We start from the raw sequence: 13,157 nt of genomic DNA on the forward strand, positions 1-13,157 counted from the left end.
AAGCCTGGCAGGCCAGACTTTTGTTTGGAAATTAACGGTATGTTGAAAGAAAGGTAGTGGCAAGTGGTTAGCTGGAGGCTGTATGGAGGGCCCAGGAAAAAATTGTGAAAAGAACAGGCAATTATCAACTGGGTTATAAAGTGACCTGCCCACACTCCTGTTCAGTAGACTTGCTCTCTTGCTGGGTAAGTCTAGTCACATAAGGGCTCTGACCTAATCAAACGGAATAAGCCACAGATGCATTCATAGTCTGATGGCATTATTAGGATGCATGAAAAACAGGAAGTGAGGCCTGGAATTAAGTTTCCTTGGGTACAACTTTGAAGGGTGTAGCTTAACCTGGCCTCTTCCTATCTCTCTGTCTCCTGTCCCTCATTAAAAAAAAGTGTCTTCACTGCCACACACATGCCCGGAAGTGATAGACTGAAGTGGCTGAAACCATGAGCCAAAATAAATCCTCTCCCTTTGCTTGATTTCCTCAGGCATTTTATCTCAGAACTGAAAATTGACTGACATAGGTCCCACACAGAGATCTTCCCATTCTTCATGAAATATGGATTTCTTTCCTACATTCTGTTAAGCTCCCTGGACCTATGAATCTAATAGAACAATTAACTTTGTTCCAAGGACTCCATGTAGTCACAAAAGCTCCCTTAAAAGTTGGGGCATCTCCAAGAGTGTGGGAAGCGGAGAAGCAGTTCAGTCCCTGGAGAAGAGGGAAGGGTGGGGCTGGAAGAGAGCTGGGCCGCGCTCTACGGGGAAGACCATAACATGTGACCCTCAGGAGTCTCAGGTGCACCACGGAGCCAGGCCACATACCTCCAGCTCACAATAAAACAATCTTCTGAACCTCAGGGTCTACAAAAGAATGAGAAGAAACTGAGATTTAAAGAACTATGGTAGGAGGCCAGTTGGGTAACTCAGCTGTGGGAAGGTTGAGTGTGAGGTGAGGACTCTGGAGGAGGTAGTGTTTGGGGGAGGAAGCAGTCTATATTGGAGACTAGCCTGGCCAAGTCCTAGGCATCTTTTGTTCATCATATTGGGGTTGGAGATACACTTAGTGGGTGGATCCCAGGAAGGCTACTCAATATCCTATGATGCATAGGACCTCCATGAGTGACAAAAGAATTATCTGATTTCTGATGACAGTAGTGACCAGTTTAAATAATCCTGGTCTATAGTCCAAATGTGTACAGTTTGTTTTTTGTTTGTTTGTTTTGGGTTTGTTTTTTTTGGTTGGTTGGTTGGTTAGTTAGTTTTAGTGGGCTAGAGGGAACGAGCTAGATGGCTCAGCAGGTAGTGGCACTTCTGCCAAAACTGGGGACCTGAGTTCAATCCCTGGAACCCACACAGTGAAAGAAGAGAACCGACTCTCACTGTCCTCTAACATCTACATGTACACACATACATGCACAAACACACACACTTCTTAAAAACTGCAAGATGGTAGAGGAAAGAAGAAATATAAAATGAATGAATAGGTGGATGGGCAAGGAATGGGTGGGTGGGTGGGTGGATGGGTAAGTGGGTGGATAGTTTTTTTCAGCCTGACACAAGCTAAAGTCATTTGTGAAGAAGGAAACTGGACTGAGAAAATGTCCCCCATGTTGGCCTGTGGGCAAGCCCATGGGGCATTTTCTTGCTTAGCTGATGTGGGAGGGTCCAGCCCACTGTGGGCAGTGCCACCCTGGGCAGGTGGTTCTGGATGGTATGAAAAGAAGGCTGAGTGCTGGGCATGGTGGTACACATCTTTAATCCCAGCACTCAAGAAGCAGAGGCAGGTGGTTCTCTGTGAGTTTGAGGCCAATCTGGTCTACAAAGAGAGTTCCAGGACAGCCAAAGCTACACAAAAATCCCTGTCTCAAAAAAAAGCGGGGGAGGGGGGAGGCTGAGCAACCCATGAAGAGCAATCCAGTAAGCCAAGTTCCTTCACGGCTTCTGCTTCAGTTCCTGCTTCCAGATTCCTGCCTTGAGTTCCTGCCTTGACTTTCAACAATGACAGATTATGATGTGGAAATGCAAGCCAAACAAATTATTTCCTTCTCAGATTACTTTTGGTCATTGTACCTTATCCCAGTAAGTAGAAACTCTAAGACAGACGGACAGACGGATGGATAGATAGATAGATAGATAGATAGATAGATAGATGAAAAAACTATAAACATATAAAGATAAAGATGAAGAGGGAGGAAAATGATAAGGATGATGGTAAATCTGTGGGAAGACTGAGAGACAAATGCACCAAGCACCAAGGCATCTCAGAAAGCAGTTTATGCCTGTGCCAGGAAAACTTCCATCTTCCATTCCACTTTCAGGGCCAAACACACGCCCAAAGCTCAAGCTCTTGCAGAAAAGAGCCATGGCCACTTCCTGGGCTTAACTCCTGGGCAGGAGATCTAGCTGCATCCGTCACACTGTGATCTCATCTCACTCTTCTCTTAGAGAAGGCTGGGAAGGGGGTAGGATGACACACTCTGAGAGGGGCACAGCTAGGACTAGAGTTGGAATGGTGACCCTCAAGCTGAGTTTTGTTTTTTGCATGCCTCAGTCTTCTGCATGGTGCCTGATGTGATTCTATGACAATTAGAGTTGTCATTTAATGTTGCCTGTGAGACCATAAGCCCCATTACAGCTGGATACTGGGAGCCCTGCCCATTGAAGCATCTCCAGTAGCAAGCAGGGAGATGTGACTTGCTGGATAAACTGTCTGTGATGACCACACTACCAAAACCAGGAAATGAGACACTGGCATTTGAGATGCCCAGTGGATGACTGAAATCAAGGCTGCCTTCAAATACCTGGTTACATCATCTCCATCTTTCTGGGTCATCATTCCCCCTGCCTACTTAACTTCACCCTTTTGTGCCTCAAAGTCAAGGAACCTTATTTGGGTCTCCCTTAGTCCCAGCCTTAGGAGCAACGTGGAAGTCGATGCTTGAGAAAACAAGTTGGAACACTCTGGGCCACGTGAAACTGGGCTCAGAAAGAATGTCAACCTAATTCAGACTGCTGCGTGGACATGTTCCACATCTTACTTTTCCTCTGCGTACCCATTACTCACCCAGGGCCCAAATGGTGGCAGGTTTCCTTTCCCTGAGGGGACAGATTGCAGAAACTGGAAGAGAAGGTGGGCAGAGGGGAGGTGGCAGAGGAGAAGGAACGGCACAGCACGCCTGCTGCCGGCAGAGAGGAGGGCACTGGAGAACCACTGCCCTCCTCCAGGACAGCTGCAGCCTCCTGCAAGGTTATCCGCAACGGGCACAGGCTCGAAAGAGGCGCAATGAAAGTGAGTCATCCTCACCCGTGTGAGCCAACTGAGCCGCCCGAGGCTCTGTGAAGCATGTCCCCAGGTGCAAAGTTACTCAAATTCTGGAATGAGTTTTGCCTGAATAAAGGGCATAAAAATACGTCTGCACCCATAAAGGCCAGCTGCTATGTGGAGCTGTCAGCTGACAAGCGCCACCTGAATTGAGCCTCAGGCTGGAAACAGGCAGGTCCGTAGCCTCTAGAAACATATCTTTGGGCTCAGGACCCAGTTGTGTGCCCTTGGGAAGGAATATCACCTCTCTGAACTTTCCATCCCTGACTAATCACTAAGTGCCCTTCATATTCTGAAATCCATAAAACAGCTACTGACGCAGGCTTTTGCTTTCATTCAGATTTGAAACAAGATTTCTTGTATCCCAGGCTAGCCTCAAACTGATCATGGGGCTGAGGATGACCTTGAGCTTCTGACCCTCCTGCCTCGAGCTCCTGATTGCTAGGATTACAGAGATGTGCCAGTGCGCCTTGTTTACACGGGGCCAAAGCTCTAACCCAGGCTTCATTCACACTAGGCAAGCATTCTACCTACCGAGCTACACCCTCAGCCCTTACGCTGGCATTTTAACACAATGCAGTTCTTCCAGAAGCCGGTAGTGAAAGCTACAGGTGCCTAACTGCAGTTGTCCAGGTTCAAATCACACCCCCTTGTTTTTCAGCTCTGTGAGCTCAGGCACCTCACTGAACCTCTCTGAGCCTCTGTTTCACTATGCTAAGAACAATATAAGCAGTGAGCTAGGAGGGCACAGTATCCCAAACCTCTAAGCACATTTCTCAACTTCTCAAGAAATGTGGAAGTCAAATAGGAATGGATCCAGGGCCTTATACATGCTAGACAAATACCCAACCGGTAAGCTGTGGCCCAATCCTGGTACCCAGCTTTGGACTGGATTCCCCATCATCCAGGCATTTTAAGGCCTAAGTTCCTTAATTGTGCTCTTTGGGGCAAATATAGGAGCATCTATGAACCATGCATTTGCAAAGGTCCCTAGCCACCCTGCTTTCTCTCTCCATACTCTGCATTATCTTCTTTCTACCATCTATTTCAGGATCCACAACTATCACTATGTTTACTCATCCATCTCTCCATCAGAATTAAGCTCCATGCTATCATAGACTTGCTCCATCAGAAGAATGAAGAATAAATGAATGAGGCTAGGGGCTGTGGCTGGATCGGTGGGTAGAATCCATGCCAAGCAGGAAGCCCTGGCATGGCATGGGGCTGGACTCCAGCTTGAAGGTAAAGCTGCTACAGTCACCTGTACTGGATCAAAACAGTCAGCATTCAAGCCCAGAGAGAGGAGGGCTTGCTGAGGAGGGGAGAGTCGGCAGTCTGGTGGGTGTGGCTGCTCTTGGCTGCCCAGGCTGCACTGGATGGCCCCCACCCGTAAGCATAAGGGCAGCACTAACCGGACTCAGGGGTCATAAAGCAAAAAAAGAAGCAGGTATGACCTTAGGAGGGTGCAGGGGATCCCAGGAGAAGTTGGATGGACATGATCAAATTACATTGTATACGTGTAAGAACTTTTCAAAGTAGATAACTAAAAAAGTAAAGAGTGCTTCTTTGGGGAAAGCAGTGAGACTGAAAAGAAGTCAAGGAGGCCTCATGATGGCCCACATTTGGGGAAGGCTGAGGCAGGCAGATGCCAGGTTCAAAGCCAGCCTGGGCTATATGTGAGACCATGGCTCAAAATAGCCACAAAGAAGTTAGAGCAAGTGATTATACTACGAAAATGGCCTGACTTAGTCCAGTAACAGGCTGGGCCAAGTCTCCTGGTCTATGACAGGTCAACTGTCTCACTCACGTGTTCCTCATCCAATTGAGACTATAAAGACAAGGCCCAGTTCTTACAGCGTTTAGCACTTGGTAGATGCCAGCTGTTAGCATTCACTGTCACTTTAGCAGCGTCCTTGTCAAAGACCACCCATGGTGCTGACACCGTGGGCACAGCTAAGCGGTCCCTCTCTACTATCCAAAATGAAACCTCCCAGCCTCAGAGGAACCCTGTCGGAGAGCCCCACTGCGTCATGCAGAGTTCACATGTGGGTTTCCGCACACGTGGTCCCGTGCAACCCACAGGGTTCTGTTCCACACACCTCACCCGCGTGGACACCGGGTCTGCGTCCTCCCTGGTCAGCCTCCTCCGCCCACCTGTCCTCGGGGGACACACGGGGGCGCTCGCGCTCCAGAAGCCTGTAGTCGGAGCTCTCTGCAGGGTCCCAGCAGCCTGCTAAGATCCGACCAAAGCAATCCTTCATCCTGCACCCGTTATATCTGCTTTCTCCCTGAGCTTCCCGATCCTGCCCGAGCCAGAGTCATCACATTCGCTCAGGCCAGTATCTTTTCTACCGTTTTGTGTGCGCTACCTGCAGCATCACGTTAATGTCCGCTACCCTGCCACCACTCTCTCTGTATTCCCTCCTCCATCAGCGTCTCCTGACCTTCCATATATCTAGTTCAAATAAACTCACCCTGAACTGTGGCTCAGCAAGTCTGTATTAAGCACCCCACTACCCTGTGCGGAACGCTGCAGGGTTAGGTGCCAAGCAGGCAGGTCCTTAAGGAGACAATGAATCCAAGTAGACTTTGCAATAGTGCAATAGTGCAAAATGGGGTAGGTAGCTTCCCTACCCCTCGCTGGGTCTCCATCAGCTGGCCTCCCTCACCACCTCTGAAAAATGGGATTCAGTTGTAGAACGGGGCCAAGGCTCCCAAAGTCTCCTTCCACTATTTCCTCAGTTTCTGTCTTGTGACCAAAATGAACTGGGGGGCTGAATATGTGGAACGCCTGCCTAGTATTTGAAAAACCCAGGGTTCAGTGCCCAGAGCCACATAAACCAGGCATGTAGCCCACACCTGTAATCCTAGCTCTTAGGAGGTGAAGAAAGAGGATCGGAAATTCAAGGTCATCCTGAGTTCCATTGTGAGTAGAAGGCCAGCCTGGGTTATAAGAAACCCCACCTCAAAATAAAATAAACAAATGGAGATAGATCAATCAATCAATAGGGAGAGAGAGAGAGAGAGAGAGAGAGAGAGAGAGAGAGAGAGAGAACCATATTTAAAGTCTCAGCAATCTCTTACCTGAAACTCCTCCCAAAGCCAGATACATTGGGTGGACATGTGGAACCCCAGCAGTGGCGCCAGCAGGGTTAAGGATCTTGACTTCCAGGCCAGCCTAAGCTACATTTTGAGACCCTGTCTCAAAAACAAACAACAATGGCAACAGTAACAATGAAATGCCCACTCCAAAAATCCACAGTGCTCGTCACCATGGTTTCTAAGCCCTGAGCAATTCTGTTGAGCCAGTAGTCCCTTGGCTCAGCAAATTCCAACCATGCCGCTCTCTTTAAAATTAAATATTAATTTCAGCTATTAATTAAAATAGTAAATGATTTAACACATCACATTAAATAATTTGATTTAAAATTTAATAGGAAATACACCAAGCACGCTCTTGCCTGAGGACTGTTGTCATTCTGTCCCGTGTGGAATGACTGGCTTTGTCTCTGCTGCCTATTGGGAGGAGGGAGTTCTGTCTCATCTCTACACCAGGAGACCCTCCCTGAGAATTAGGGGACATGCCAAGGTCTCGTGCATCAAATGGGCACATCTGCAGCCCACGGCAGAGCTCATCCTCAGCTGCCTTGCCTGGCCATGCCTGGGCAGAGTCAGCCTACCCTTGGACAATGGCTGGCTGATGAGGCACTGCCCCCTCCCCTGTGGGACAGTCTATGATGCAGTCACACTCCAGAGCCCTGATAGGATCAGGTTGGCCAAAAATGGCTTCCTGATGCCCTGTCTTTGCCCAGGACCTTCTCCTCCCCTTCCCTTTCCTTCCCTTCTCTTCTCCTCCCTCCCTTGCCCTCTCCTTCCCTTCCCTCTCCTGACTCCTCCCAAAGGCATCCCCTGAGTGCCTTAACAATATAAGAATGGCCTCTACAAAGTAAACCCTGTGTGGTGGCTTGCACCTATAATCCTAGCAGTAGTAAGGCAGAGAGAGGTACGAGGATCTAGAAAATTTGAAAGCAGCTTGGGCCACCTTGTCAGCCTTGCCTACAATACTACAGACTGAGAAAAAGGACCAAAATCAGTAGACCCATGCTGCACAGTGGCATACACCAGGCCACACCTCACACCCCAACACCAAAGTGACTGCAGAGCTCAGGCAAGCACTCCCTAAGGAAACTGTTGCAACAAACTACTGAGCACTTTATCTACAGATGAACTTTCACTTACATGACAAGTTCACTCAAAACACAGTTCTTGGTTCAAAAGAAAGAAGAGAGTTTATTCTGAGGTAAAGATGAGTGACCTGGGCACACAGGCTCAGGTCGTCCCCTACACACATTCCACTGACCTGCCACGGTCACAGAAGAGAAGAAAGCACACAGCTCTGCATTTAGCAAACACATGGAAGGGAGCCAGGCAGGCAGGTTGGAGAGGATATCTGATGGTATTCTTAACCCCAGGGTTGATGGCAGCTAGCAGTCTGCTAAGTCACACACATCAGATGGTTCACCTAATATTCAGGGAGCTAGCAAATGGCCACCAAGAAGCTAAAGGCAGCCCAGGATAGTTTGGGCTGCTCAGCTACACTGTTCCATCTCTGAAATCACCATATTCTGGTTAGTCAGTCACTCAGCAAGATCTCCAGTATAAGTGTGCCTTCTTCAGAGAACTGAAGTTTACAGTGAGTGACGAAACAGGGGCTCTGAAGTATAATTAACAGCCCAGCAGAGGCTGGTAGCTGGGTCTGACAATCAGAGACTGGCACATACATACCTACTCAGCTCCCTGAGCCTATGCTGCAGCCCAAACCAACCATCCTGCCCCTGTTTCACACCACAGCCCACATTTCTGTGCCTCCTGGCTCCTGCCAAAGCTGGCCTTTGCAGAAAATGTCCTTTGTGTTGCTGCATATGGAGATTCTTTACAATCTGAGGCAGAAGCACCAGCCCTATCAACCCCATATCTTCCTTAAGAACCTCAGTCCAGCCCCACCCACAGCCCCGTGTCTCCCATCCGAACCCCAAGGTTCTTCTGCCCAATCCCAGGCTATGGGTTCACATATTCATTCAATTTACATTCCTTCCTGATGGGAGGTGATGGGGCACACAGAGGCAGGAAGATCTCTGAGTTTGAGGCCAACCTGGACTACAAAGTAAGTCCAGGACAGCCAGGGCTACACAGAGAAACCCCGTCTCAAACACAAGAACAAAGAACAAAAACCACAATAAACATTTCCTGAGTACTTACTTTGGGCCAGGTCAATGCCACTTACTTATAAGGAGATACATATGAGCTAGAATAGAGAAAGAATGCTAATCTAGAATGTGTGTAGCTCAATCTCCAGTGCTGCTATCTCCCCAGAAAAAGATGGCTGGGTCACTGTGTCCTGTCCCAGGGTACACGGTCAAGTCTAGTTCCTCCCCACTCATCCTTCTATGTACCCACCCACTCACCAACCCACCCATCAATCTATCCCCCATCTACCCATTCATCTACTTACCCATCTATCTACCTACCCATCTATTCTATCCACCATCCATCCATTCATTCACTCATTCACCCTCCATCCTGTCCAACCCTGTCCAACCACTCACCCACGAGGGAAATACTGGATGAGCTGCACCATATGCCAGGCATTGGTCACGGAGTTGGGAGAACAGCAGTGACAAAGACAATCACGACCTTTGTCCCATATGGCATATATTTCAGTATGAGGAACAGTAAATGCTGCTGCTTCGTGTATATGCTCCAGCCACACTGCTAAGCATTTTCCACATCCTGCTGATTTAATCCTAATATCAACCCTTTGCTAGAGGGCTGCTATAAGCTTCATGGACTGGGCAATTGAAACCTGGAGCTGTCAAGCCATTTAGCCAAACTACTCAGCTTGTGGGGGTGGGCTAAGACCCTAAGCAGCCCACAGAATCTTTTCTTTTTGTTGTTGTTGATTTTTCTGGTTTTGTTGTTTGTTAGTTGGTTGGCATGGTAGTGGGACTTGCACCCAGAATCTCGAACTTGCCAGGCAAGCACTCTACTAGTGAGCCATGCTCCCAGGTAAAACCTGTAGCAGTAGGTCACGGAGCATTTCCTCCCTCCCCATGGCTCTCTGGAAATAATTACTCATGAGACTCAATTATTATTTTACAAATACCTCAGCCATACAGCATGGCTCTTCTCTGGCTAGCTCATAAGTTAAAATGGCCCATTTATACTAAAGTACATTCTGCCACGTGGCTAATTACCTGGGCTCAGGCACCATGTGTCCATCCTCTTCACATCTTGGCTTCATTCTTGAGCACCTCACTCTCCCCTGTAATCTCTTCTGCCTCCCAGATTCCCATCTATTTCCTCCCTCAGCCATAGGCCATAGGTGTTATATCCATATAACACAGAAGAGATTCCTTCTAAAAGAACCAACATACTTATGTATGCTATCTAACATCCCTCCTGATTATCCAAAGGAACAAGAAACATGGCCAGGCATGGTGGCTCACATTCAAGAGACTGAGGTTGGAGGATGGCTGCCAGTTTGAGGCCCAACCAAGGGGTACAGCAAGACTCTGTCTCAAGACAAACAAAACCAGAAAGAAGGAAAGAACAAAAAAAGGAACAACGAAAGGAATCAGATGGTGGATGTGCACTGCACAGAACTAACACTAAATATTGTAAGAGAGCTGGGACTGTCACACAGCAATAGAGTAGTTGCCCGACTCTCACAAGACCCTGGTTTCTACCACCAGAGTGGGAGAGAAAGAAAAAACATTAAAAATCAGCAAGTTATACCATAGCCATGACTCTCAGAACTAGGCCCAGGGAGCTGGAAGCAAGACAGGAAATTTGCTTTTTCTGAGAAAACCTGGAAGGGCTTGGGGAGGAGAGACAGATTTTACTCCTTTAAAAGAGTAAGTAGAATTTACAACACAAAACAAAAATGAGGAGGAGCCCAAATGGGGACAAAAGCAACTAGAAGAAGCCTTGGAGCAGATGCTCTGAAAGTCTCCTGACTGAGGACTGAATTGGAGCAAAGGATCTGATTTCCTAAGGTTTCAGAAGAGGATGAAGTTCCTCTCATGGCCACAAGGAGACACTAGATGCCACACTGGGAGCTGCAGAAAAATGACCCTGAATGGCATTCCCAAGAGGCTGCTGTGACAATAAATGAGATAAAGAGGCCCATAAGGGAAATTCACTTGGTTTCTGCAGCACGCTTCTTAGTTCGTATGTGCACGTGTGTATGTGTGTGCACGCGCACGCCTGCAAACGCTTTTGGAAGCCCTCTAGGTTCTCACCCTGTAGGTCACAGCCTTTTGGAGTTAAATGACCGTATTTCACAGGAGTCACCTAAGACCATATGCAATATCAGACATTTACATTACAACTCATAACAATAGCAAAATTACAGTTATGAAGTGGCAACAAAATAATGTTACGGTTGGGGTCACCACAGCGCAAGGGACTATATTAAAGGGGCACAGCAGGAGGGTTGAAAACCTCTGTGCTAGAGGTTCTAAACCGTGTAAAGCGCATTGGCTAACTGGGTGCATCCCAGCCTCACAGCTGCTCGGCTTTGGGCTGATGGTTTCTGCGCGTCCTCGGACACTGTGAAGCATCCCATCTCAACAAGTGATGAGCAACGAAGTCTCCTGAAATTGCCAGTGTTCCCTGAGATAGAAAACCACTGGACTAAGGCAAGAAATGGCTGTGGTGCCCCACTTCCGAGATGGGTAACTGGGGCAGACAAGGCCCTTCTGTGAGTGCATTTCTCCATAACTGAACAGCTGCCAAGTACTGACCCACACAGAGCCACTGTGGTATTAAATACAGTTCTGTGGGCTGGCAAGACAGCTGGGCTGATACAGGTGCCGGCGGCCAGGCCTGGCAATGAGCCCAGGTCCCACACAGTGGAAGGAAAGAACCAACCCTTGCAGGTTGTCTTCCTCCATGTGTGAAGAAAGGCATATCAATACACGTGGCGTTAGGTTGCTGGTGGAAAAGGCTTCCCGTTTGAAAGTAGCAAAAAATAGTTCATTCTAGAGCCAAACACAAGTGGTCATATAGTCCAGAAACCCCTGTGTTCCAAGGCTGAGATGGTCTTGTGCAGTTTTTATAGTAACTTAAGAAAGAAGGTCATAAATCTAGACGTGTTTCAAAGGTGTTTGGTGAGAACGTCTCCTGGGAGGGTCTCAACGAAGTGGGGTCTCTGTTGTGGACCTCAGATCATCTGAAGACATTCTTAGCTTTCAGGTTGGTGGAAGCTGGGGGGGGGGTACATTCCAGCTGGATTTGCCTAGGAGCTACAGGCGCCGAACAGAGAAGTGGGCAAGGAATGCCTGCGAGCGTGCTGAAGACCTTCGATCAGCCTTGCGGAGTCTGGACACAGGTGTCGCTTCCCCACGTGATTTAAGGAAATAAGCATTTGGCCTTTCAGTTGTTTGGCCCATCCAGTGGGCGAGTCGAGCAGGGTCTACCGGAAAGAGGGAGTGGGAATGACGGGGCAGAGATGCGAAGAAGGGAGTCAAGACAGGTTTCTGGCCAAGACTCGTTTATTAGGCACTCAAGCAGCAATTTTAAAGCAAAAACCACAAGCAACTTTCTCACAATAACAGCTCATCTGTTTCACTTGGCAAAACGTCCGAGGATTCACTCAAGGTTACACAAAGTTTGTTATCTAGTTCTCAGGGACAGAGCACCCTGCTGGAGAAACTGCCAAGGTCAGTTTCTGAGAAGGCCAAGAGACAAAATTCCATTACCAGACTCCTTCAGCTGTTAATACAAAAGGTTTTGTTTTTGCTAATTCTTTGTTTCTTAAGTTTCATTGTATTTTATTTATTTATCTGGTGTGTGGCTATGGTTGTGATGTGTACGTCACACCCATGAACGTGTGGAGGTCAGACACTCTGTAGGAGTCAGTTCTTTCTCTTCTTCTACTGTGTGAATGAATGGCTTCTGGCTGCAGCCGCAATAATTCCCGTTGAGCCAAATTAAAAAGTAAAAGCAGATTTATTCCGTGAACGCTCCTGGGAGAGCTCACGGCCTTATAGGAGGAGGTCCATAAAGCTGAGGGGTTGGCTTGAGATGGGGGCTCTTTACAGGGGTGTGGGGGGTGACATGAAGGTAAAGAGTATTAGAGCATTGGGTTTAGGGGACCGATAGGTACCCTGAGGCCCGTGGTCAATGTGGAACCAGGAGCTAAGTGTCCACTTTGTCTAGCATTTTGTGAGAGCTTCTAAGGAAGCCTTTTGTCTTGTTCAGGGCTTCTAGCTGGAGTGAGAGGGTGGGGTCTCTTTGTCCCCAAACATCCAGCCTGACAGTGTGTCCTTGGCAGTAAGCTACCCTACTCACTGAGCCATCCTGCCGGTCCCTTGTTGTTGCCTGCAGTTGCCTACCTTGGAAGCTGAAAGAGGATACTGGATCCCCTGGACCCTGGATCAAAAGTAACAGATGGTTGTGATCTGTCCTGTGGGTGTTGGGCACTGAAGCTAGAACCTCTGCAAGAGCATACTTTGAACATATAAATCACATGATCCAATGGGGACTGTGTCATTTGCTCTGTGTCCTCTGACATTTCTTAGCATTTCATTATGTAAGAGCTTTGAGAGGACAAGCCCACAACTGGTGCACTCCTGTGATCCACTGGGAGGCGGATGCAGGTGGATCTCTATGAGGTTAAGGCCATTCTTGTCTTAATAGGGAGATCCAGGCCAGACTGGGCTACATAATGAGATCCTGTCTCAAAGCAGAAATAAAGGAATAAGCACCGTGGCAAACACCTTTAATACCAGCACTCAGGAGTCAGAAGCCGGTAGGTCTCTGTGAGTTTGAGGCC

This window comes from Meriones unguiculatus, chromosome 11, assembly GCF_030254825.1.
Source record: "Meriones unguiculatus strain TT.TT164.6M chromosome 11, Bangor_MerUng_6.1, whole genome shotgun sequence".
In the NCBI taxonomy this organism is placed as follows: domain Eukaryota; kingdom Metazoa; phylum Chordata; class Mammalia; order Rodentia; family Muridae; genus Meriones; species Meriones unguiculatus.